General features: G+C 36.2%; 1 pseudogene; it reads right to left on the bottom strand.

Annotated features, from left to right (window-relative positions):
- Positions 1 to 1,596: 1,596 nt before the first annotated feature.
- On the bottom strand, positions 1,597 to 2,561 carry LOC105463535 (mitochondrial fission factor pseudogene; annotated as a pseudogene).
- Positions 2,562 to 9,200: the final 6,639 nt, after the last annotated feature.

The raw sequence follows: 9,200 nt of genomic DNA on the forward strand, positions 1-9,200 counted from the left end.
TTGTATATATGTGATTCAATGTGGTGTTTTGGTATATGTTTACAATGTGCAATGATTAAATTAAGCTAATTAACAAACCTACACCTCACATACTTACCTTTCCATGGTGAAAACATTTAAAATCCACTATTATGGCTATTTTTAAATATGCAGTATATTATTATTTATTATAGTCACCATTCTGTACAATAGATTACTAAAGCTTATTCCTCCTGTCTAAGTGAAATTTTGATAAGCTTCTTTCATTTTCTCATCCACTCCCATTCTGAGCCTCTTGTAACCATCATTCTGCTCTCTACTTCTGTGAGTTCACGTCTTTTAGATTGACTTGTAAGTGAGACCATGTGGTATTTGTCTTTCTGTGCCTTGCTTATTTCACTTAACATAATGTCCTCCAGGTTTATCTGTACTGTTGAAAATGACACAATTTCCCTCTTTTAAAGGCTGAATTGTATTCCATTTTGTATCTATACTGCATTTTTTAATTGTTTTACTTTTAAGAGTACCATCCTTTTTATATTTCCTTATTAAGGAAATCTTTTCTTTTGTCTCCTTATAGACTATTCATAATTTTAGCTTTTATTTGAGGTTTATGATGCATTTCTAATTAATTTTTGTGTATGGTATAAAATAAGGGTTGAGATTCTTTTTATTTGCATGTAGATTTCTAATTTTTTTTCAGCACCATTTCCTGAAAAGACTACCCTATTCCTACTTAATTACATTGCTCTCTTTTAAGAAAATAAATTAACCATATATGCATGGGTCTATTTCTATTCCGTTGATAGGTGTGTCTATCCTCATGCCAATATCACACAATCTTGATTACTAAAGACTAAAGTTTTATAATAAGACTTGAAGTCAGTAGTTTAAGTCCATCAACTTTATTATTCTTTTTCAAACCTTATTTGGTTTTATTTTTTGGTTGACAGTTTATTAAATATACTACATTTGTACTTAATGCTGTAGTTTTAAAAATTATTCACACATGGACTTAGTAAAAATGCACTTTATAGAACACCAACTGCAAGACCAAAATGAAAATAAGAACACACTTATTGCACATGTATTAGATAAACTGCTGAAATGTTATGAATTAATTTAACCTGTACATGTGCTTAATGAAGGTGATCATGAAATATTAGGTGGTTTGATTTACTTAAATTTGACATCAGACCGTGACTTCAAAAGTGTTAATGTTGAAATGTAGATGCAAAACCATCTATTAACAAAATCGTTTAATCTATTAGTCTTTGAAAAACAGAATAAAACATTGTTTTTCTTTTTAAAGATACTTTCCGAAATCCATTCTCTATGCACTCATTCTCCCATTCAAAAAGTTAGTTGTGCAGGCTGATGAGGCAAAAAAATCAATTCCTTTTAAAAAAATCCTAACAAACTAGAGCCTACTTACAAAACATGCAAAGGGAGAATTTTAAGTAGGTATTACTGCAGAACTGGTTAAAAGTGAATACAGCTGAGTGACAGAATATACCTTTCCTCTGACAATACAGGTCCTTCCCCCTTCTCTCTGGAAGAAACACATCATTGGGGCATGGACTATATAACGGCATAAAATGCAAAGACAGAAACAAAGAAGTTTGCAAGTTCTCTATATTTCTAGCTGTTGAGGCCATATGTTTAAGAGCTGAAGTTACCTCTAGCGGCGAAACCAGAGCCAGGTATTAAGCAGCCAGAATCCTATGGTAATTGAATACATGACCATTTCTCTCTTGGCACGTTCTTTGTTCTCCTCTTCTAGATGTTGTAAGCGTCTATTTAGTTTGATTATCTGTCGTCTTAACGAAGCTGCACCTGCACCAGTCACGTCATCCAAAGTTCCTTCACTTGTATCTAGGTTTGAAGTGCCATACCTGATGTTGTCACGATGCAGATTAGAAGTGGTAGCAGCAGACCTGCCATTCTGCACAGGTCTGCGATTTTCACCCATCTCATTCACGATATGCTGGTAAGCCCTACGAGTGGAAGACTGGATAAATGACAGAATGCCATGAACAGAGGAAAGATTAGTTCTATTTTCGGGTAACATCTTGGGAAGACAGATCCAAGCTTCTTATGGTGATGGTGTCACGATGAAATAACTCCTGATCAACTGTCTATTTTGGCCAACAACATTTTCACTCAAAGAGCAGTCTCTTTTTAGCTTGCCAACCACACAGATTTCTTCATTTTGAAGGGTTGAAGGAGGTCTTTCTAAACCCTGAAAATCTGGTGGTCTTCCACTTGAAGTACATGAAGTGGTGGTTTTAGTGCCAGAGGTTTAAAGGGAGTTGACTGAATAAGATCAAGATCCACTGGTCTTCAAAACAGAATGTCTCCGTTGTTCTCTGCTGTAACAATCCTCTCTAGAACCTGCATCATCACATTAGCATTTAGAACTCCTTCTTGGAATTCTTGTTCCAAGTCACCATTTGATGATGCTGACTTAATTTTTCTGGGACCCTCATTTGCTGACTAATATCTTTATTGTATTCCATTTCATACTGAAATTCACTAATTTCTTCCATCTCAGCACCAGTAGGAGAAGGAAGTGCTTCCCTACTCACCAAATATGTACCAGCTACTACTTGCTATTTGGCACTATCTGCTCCCTTGCTTCATATTAAATGCTTTAATTTCATTCAAAGTACATGTGCTGGGTTTAGAGCCACTTTTGTTCCTCTGGGCCTGTAGAGAGTTCTCAGTGAGAGCTGCCAGGGTGGGTGCTCTCAGGGGCCATTAGCAAAATGCAGGAAAGAGCTAGGACAAAGCACCTGTCAGGTTGGCCTGTGGCAGACTAGGAGAGCCTCATGTGGTTATTTTAGATACTTTATAATTTCATATAAATTTTACAATAAGGTTTCCAACTTCTATGAAACAACTTGGTGGAATTTAGATTGTGATTACATAAAATGTATCATCTATCTATCTATCTATCATCTGTCTATCTAGATATCCCTCTCTCCACCTCTACTCACTACTCACTATGACAACTTTTTCTTTACTGCATAACTGTGCTTCCCCTGGAATAAATACTTTTCTTGTTTCTTTTGTTTCCTTAGTTTTCTATGTATTTACACATACTTTTGCTTCCAGACTCTTCTTCATTCCTTCTCTCAATAAATTTGAATACATTAGATATTCCATCAGTTTTATCTTTTTAAACAGAAATATCTCTCTTTTTAAAAATTATTATTATACTTTAAGTTCTAGGGTACATGTGCATAACGTGCAGGTTTGCTACATATGTATACTTGTGCCATGTTGCTGTGCTGCACCCATCAACTCGTCAGCACCCATCAACTCGTCATTTACATCAGGTATAACTCCCAATGCAAACCCTCCCTGAAATATCTCTTAATAAACCTCTGATCTGCTTAAATATAGACAGCTTGCTCCCTAGGCCTGTTGAACACTCTCATCCTATAATCTCCCTTTGCCACCATCTTGGGTTTTTTTTTTTTTTTTTTTTGCCACCTTCTTGACTTGGTTCCCCTGTTGCCTTATATATTCCTCTTCCTTGGTTTACCATCTTTCTTAGTGACCACATACTCTAGTAGTTTCCCCAGAAAGAGGGCATGGGAGGTAAAATTTTTAAGACTATATATAATATATATATACTTAAAATATATATATATATGTTCTTTAAAAAATACATATATATATGTGTGTGTGTGTATATATATATATGAGACAGAGTCTTTCTCTGTCTCCCAGGCTGGAGTGCAATGGCACGTTCTTGGCTCACTACAACCTCTGCCTCCTGGGTTCAACCGATTCTCCTGCCTCAGCCTCCTGAGTAGCTAGGATTACAGGCATGAGCCACCACGCCTGGCTAATTTTGTGATTTTTTTAGTAGAGACGGGGTTTCACTCTGTTGGCCAGGCTGGTCTCGAACGCCTCACCCCAGGTGATCCACCTGCCTCGGCCTTCTAAAGTGCTGGGATTACAGGCGTGAGTCACTGTGCCTGGCCTTCCTTCGAATTTTGATCACATTGTTCTATTGTTTTCTAGCTTCTAGCATTGCTGTGGAAAAATAAAACACCACAGCCATTCATTATCCTTTATGTAAAAACTGAGTTTTTGCTGTTGCTGTTTCATCTCTTTCTCTTCAGAGAGAACTTTTATTTGACCTAAGTAATGTAAAACTGCCTTGATGCAGCTCTATCTTCCTTCTTTGTGATAAGCCCTTTCAAATGGAAATTCAAGCTTTTTCAATTTTGGGGAAGATTCTGGAAATTATTTTGTTGCTGATGTCTTCCTTTCTGTTTTTCCATCTTATGTTTGTGGCCACAGGAATAGAAGAGAGGGACAGCTGTTGGTCTTTTCCATAAGTCTTATAGACCTATATGCCTCTTAAACTATCTACATTTCATCATGACTTCAAGAAAACTAAATTATAAATAAGAAAAACAACGAAAACTTAAAAAAAATTTTGTAAAGCTTAGGAACTCATAAGTATACCTCAGCAAATGATTTTAGTTACTTCAATTTTCTTCCGCAAAATTAACACAGGTTATTCAGATTAGTATCTTCGGAATGGATTATTTTTGCCTTCATACTTATACTTTTTGGTCTATTTTCTGAGATGCTTTCCAAACTCGTATTGAATTTTTATATTATTGCCAACGGCTCTTCAACTTTTTGTGTATTCCGAATGTTCTTTCCTCGTACCATATTGTTCTAGTTTCATGGATACAATATATTATCTCTCAGAAGATATAAGTAATCCTTTTAAAAGTTTTCTTCTCTCTCCAAAGTTTGTTTCTTGTTTCTTTTCTTTTCTTTCTGGTTGTTTTGTTCACTTTGTTTCATATTTCTCATATCTGATGACCCTTGACTGTCTGAATACATCATACAGCTTTGTACCAATGAGTAGGGTTTTTCAATTGTGGGAGACACTATAATGTGATTTGCCTGATCTATTTCATCAGAAAATCCCTAATGCCAATATCTCTTCTCCCCAACCACCCCAACTCCTGCCTCCCACCCAGTTGGTCAGGTTCCAAAATGAAGACCTTTACAATAGCTTATGAGCATCTGGGAAACTGAAAGAGATGAGAAAGCTGACTGTGTCAACATTTAATAGGCAAATTTCCCCCTCTCTATAATCAACTGTGCCTGGTGTACCTTAGTCCAAAGACCCGCTGTCCTCATTCGCTACAAGAAATAAACCTTCAGTCTCCTGTTAGGATGAAGTAGGATCAGTGTCGACTGCTTGGAGTGGAGGAGGCATTTTGGGACCCCAATTCTTCTTAAATAGATTTTCAGTGAAGTCTCCTGTTTTTAGCCTTACTTTAACTAGCATTTCTACAGCTGCCACCAATTCCTAAGCTGTTAGGAAAAAGTTCTGAGGTGCAAACTGGGTTGTTTCTGGCTTTCCTGCTGCCGGCTTAGAATTCAGCTGAGTTGAGCCTTTTAGGTCAGTTACCATCTATCCATCTGTTTTCTGGCTTCCATAAATTTATTACTGTTGTCTTCTCTCTCTTCTCTTTGTTCTTGTGACTCTATGACAGATGTAAATGTATTTGTTCAGTTGGTCATTGTTATTCAGAACAGTGCTCTCCTTTTAACTTAAATTTATGATAATATTCATGTGTTTTCTAATGCACTTGTTTCCTCCCATTATTCCTGCTGTCCGTCTTTCACCTCAATGTAGCCATATATTTAAGTGTTAAACCTCATTCATGATGCCCACATAATGTTATAAATGACAGTTGCAGAATCCAGTACAACTGTAGGAAGAAACCATATATGTGTGTGCATGCCTGCACACATGCACACATAGGTTAGATTAAACTCCTGGTTTATTCAGGCCGGAATGTAGAATCTTCTTGGAAATAAGGTAGCTACCTTTCCACTGCCTGTGCTAGCATCTCTTGGAAGCTTCTATTAACATTTAACATGCAATCTTGGGTTTTTCTTTTGTTTTTTTGATCTGAGGAATTCATTTTTTGACTATGTCACAGTACCATTGAGGAAGCATTTACACAGATAATGTTTTTCCTTAGAAGACAATATTTAGATATATTCTGGAACATTAAAGACAATCTAGAGGGTAAATGTGATAATGATTCTTTAGCTAAACTCAGTGTCAGCAAGATTTATGCTTATTTAAAGGATAAAACAGAGTGAGTGCCCAGAAGTCCCTGGATAATCTCTGTATCCTTCTTCTCAGTGTCCTGGAAAGCCTATTTCCCCATTAGTCCATGCACAGGTGTAATACAATATCTTATTTTTTTTTTCTGGGGTGGCTCTGATCGTATTTTTGGTCAAAGGATCATCTAGCATTAAATTTTAGAACAGTTTCCCAAATGTGTGACTTGGTGTTGATGGAATATGGCAATGTTGATGTCCAGAGGAATCTTGGTATAGAAGCCATTTATTGCTCTGGCAACCATTAATATTATCTGTGGCATCACACTTTTTTAGTCCTAAGCAATTATTGACCCATGTAAGTCATGCAGAAACTTTCAGTTTTAAAGAGTATGCTTTCACCCTCGATGTTCTGCCAAATGGTCTTTCTCCCAGGAATACATTTTAGTTTTATGTAATGGAGCGCAGTAGGACTCTGTTTCCTATGGGTTGGTCTAGTTATAGAAGCTTCCAAAAATGTCATAAGGTGCTGGAGACCTTCATGTGGTCTTATAGAAGGTGCTGCAAGGGCTACAGTGATTGGTACAGCCTACTTTTGGAGAACCTTTTTTTTTGTTTAGCATCTAAATGGCAAATATAAGTGAGTTCAAAAAGACCTATAAGCCAGGCACTGTGGCTCACACCTGTAATCCCAGCACTTTGTGAGGCTGAGATGCGGGGATCACTTGATGTCAGGAGTTCAAGACCAGCCTGGCTAATGTGGCAATAACCTGTCTCTACTAAAAAATACAAAACTTAGCTGGGTGCTGTGGTGAATGCCTGTAATACTAGCTACTTGAGAGGCTGAGGTGGGAGGATTGCTTGAACCTGGGAGGCAGAGGCTGCAGTGAGCCAAGATCACACCACTGCACTCCAGCCTGGGCCACATAGTAAAACTCTGTCTCATAAGAAAAAGACCTATAATTAGAAACAAAGTGACTTTTTTCTGTTTCTGTAAAGAATATCCTTACTGTTTTGATAAGGATTGCATTGAATCTGCTTTGGTTAGTATGGACATTTTAACAATTTTAACAATATTAACAATATTAATTATTTAACAATATTAATTCTTCCAATCAGTGAGCATGGGATATCTTTCCATTTATTTGTGTACTTTTCAATTTCTTTCATCAATGTTTTATAGTTTTCATTGTGGAAATATTTCACCTTCTCGGTTAAATTTACTCCCAGGTATTTCATTTTTTTATAGCTATTGTAAATGGAATTGTTTTCTTGATTTCTTTTTCAGATAGGCTGCTCTCTCTATATAGATATTCGGATATATACTATCTATTAATCTAATATTATTAATGTTGATTTGGTATTCTGTAACTTTATTGAATTCATTTATTAGTTCTAACAGTTTTTTTTGGTGGAGTCTTTAGGATTTTCTATTTGTAAGATCATGTCATCTGCAAACAGGAATAGTTTCACTTCCTCCTTTCCAACTTGGATGTGTTGTATTTCTTCCTCTGGCCTAATTGTTCTGGTTAGGACTTCCAGGACTATGTTGAATAGAAGTGGTGAAAATGGGAGTCCTTATCTTGTTCCAGATCTTGGAGGAAAAGCTTTCAACTTTTTCCAGTTCAATATGATGTTCACTATGGGTTTGTCAAATAAGGTCATTATTATGTTGAGGTATATTTCTTCTTTACCTAATTGGTTGAGAGTTTTTATTATGAAAGGGTGTTGAATTTTGTCCAATGTTTTTTTGCATCTCTCGAAATGATCATATGGATTTTGTTGTATGGAACCACAAAACACCCTAAATAGCCAAAGCAATCTTGAGCAAAAAGAACAAAACTGGAGGTATCACATTACCTGACTTTAAAATATACTATAAAGCTATAATAACCAAAACAGCCTGGTACTGGGATAAAAAATAGACACATTGACCAAAGGAACCAGAATAGAGAGCCCATGAAAAAATTTACACATTTACAGCCAACTGATATTTGACAAAGATGTCAAGAATACACATTGGGGAAAGGACAGTCTTTTCAATAAATGTATTGGGAAAACTGGATATCCACATGCAAAACAATGTTATTAGGTCCTTATTTCTCATCATATGCAGAAATCAACTCAAAATGGCTGCATATTATTTCATGGTATATATGTACCACATTTTCTTTATCCAGTCTGCCATTGATGGGCACCTGGGTTGATTCCATGTCTTTGCTATAATGAATAGTACAATAATGAACACATGCGTGCATGTGTCTTTTTGGTAGAATGATTTTTTGGGGGGCTGTATATACACAGTAATGGGATTGTGGGGTCTATGCAGCCATAAAAAAGAATGAAGTCATGTTCATTCAGCAATATTCATAGAGCTGCAGGCCGTAATCCTAAGCAAATCAAAGCAGGAACAGAACATCAAATATTGCATTTTGTCACTTACAAGTGGGAGCTAAACATTGAGCTCACATGGACATAAATGTGGGAACAATAAACACTGTGGACTATTAGAGGGTGGAGGGAGGGAGTGGGTTAAAAAACTATCTATTGGATACTATGCTTACTACCTGGGTGATGGGATCCGTACTCCACACCTCAGCATCACACAATATTCCCATGTAACAAATCTGCACATGTACCCCCGTATCTAAAATAAAAGTTGAAATAAAAAAGAAAAAAACTCTAAAGAAATAAACACAAAATGGATTAGACTTAACCGCAAAACCTGAAACTATGGAACTACTAAAATAAACAGGGAAAATGCTTCATGACATAGATATAGAAAATGATTTTTTGGATAAGACCTCAAAAGCACAGGCAACAAAAGCAAAATTGGACAAATGGAACTATATTAAACTAAAAAGCTTATTCGTAGCAAAAGAAACAATCAGCAGAGTGAAGATATAACCTACAGAATGGGAAAGGATACTGGCAAACTATACAAACTATGGGGGCTAATTTCCAAAATATGTAAGGAACTCAACTCAAAAGCAAGAAAACAAACAACACTATTAAAAATTGGCAAAATGCCTGAATAGACACTCTGTAAAGAAGATATACAAGGGGACAACAGGTATATAAAAAATGTTCAGCATTGCTAATCA

This window comes from Macaca nemestrina, chromosome X, assembly GCF_043159975.1.
Source record: "Macaca nemestrina isolate mMacNem1 chromosome X, mMacNem.hap1, whole genome shotgun sequence".
NCBI classification, from domain to species: domain Eukaryota; kingdom Metazoa; phylum Chordata; class Mammalia; order Primates; family Cercopithecidae; genus Macaca; species Macaca nemestrina.